Genomic DNA, 1,571 nt, shown 5'->3' on the forward strand with positions numbered 1-1,571 from the left:
TGTGAAGTCTAAGAAGTCCTGTTACTCAAAAAAGTATTTTCAAATATTGTTAGATAATTCACTTGTCATTCATCCTTTTTCAGCATCTAAAGAAATTTCAGACACAAAATATTCAATTGCATTTAGAATAAATAGATGTAAAAGCTATTATAAAAAAATGTAGGTTTTTAGAAAAGTTGGAAAGATTACAGGCAAAAAATAAGAACGTATATTAAATAATATTTGCAAGTTTCAAATATTTGTAACTCAACACAAAAACCTCTAAAAGTATGTTGGGTACAATAGCTTACATCTGTAATTCCAGCACTTTGGAAGGCTGAGGCAGGAGGATCACTTGAGCCCAATGAGACCAGCCTAAGCAACATAGGAAGATTCTGTCTCTACAAAAAATAAAAAATTAGCCAGGCATGGTGGCATGTGCCTGTGGTTCCAGTTACTAGGGAGGCTGAGGTGGGAGGACTGCTTGAGCACAGATGGTTGAGACTGCAATGAGTGGTGATCATGCCACTGCATTCCTGTTTGAGCAGAAGAGCAAGACACTGTCTTCAAAAAACAAAAACAAAACAAAGCCTCTAAAAGTAGTTTGAACTATTAACTTTAATAATGTAAATATCATGGCCTGGCTCGGTGGCTCACATCTGTAATCCCAGCACTCTGGGAGGCCAAGGAGCCTGGAAAACATAGGAAGACTCCATCTTTACAAAAATAAAAGTAAAACATTAGCAGGGCATGGTGGCATGAACTTATAGTCCCATAAGAGACTCAGGAGACTGAAAGAGGAGGATCATTTTAGCCCAGGAATTTGAGGATACAGTGAGCTATGACTGCACCACAGCACAGAGTGAGATCCTGAATCTAAAAATAATAATAACGATAATGGGAACAATAATACAAACACCAATTAATTTAAAGTTTTATTCATGATCATCTTAATTAAAATAAATTTAATTGCAAAAACAACGTGCAACCTTAGAACACAGTATCAGATTTTTTTTTTTTTTTTTTTTGAGACGGAGTCTCGCTGTGCTCCCAGGCTGGAGTGCAGTGGCGTGATCTCGGCTCACTGCAAGCTCCGCCTCCCGGGTTCACGCCATTCTCCCGCCTCAGCCTCCCAAGTAGCTGAGACTACAGGCGCCCGCCACCACGCCCGGCTAGTTTTTTGTATTTTTAGTAGAGTCGGGGTTTCACCATGTTAGCCAGGATAGTCTCGATCTCCTGACCTCGTGATCCACCCGCCTCGGCCTCCCAAAGTGCTGGGATTACAGGCTTGAGCCACCGCGCCCGGCCCCTCCTGGGTTTATGCCATTCTCCTGCCTCAGCTTCCCAAGTAGCTGGGACTACAAGCACCCGCCTCCATGCCCAGCTAATTTTTTGTATTTTTAGTAGAGACAGGGTTTCACCGTGTTAGCCAGGATGGTCTCGATCTCCTGACCTTGTGATCCACCTGCATCTGCCTCCCAAAGTGCTGGGATCATAGGTGTGAGCCACCACGTCCAGCCAAGAATACAGTATCAGATGTTTTAAGTACATGTGATCAACAGTACAAACATAGTAATTATAGCACTTAAACC

Source organism: Papio anubis, chromosome 8, assembly GCF_008728515.1.
Source record: "Papio anubis isolate 15944 chromosome 8, Panubis1.0, whole genome shotgun sequence".
NCBI classification, from domain to species: Eukaryota; Metazoa; Chordata; class Mammalia; order Primates; family Cercopithecidae; genus Papio; species Papio anubis.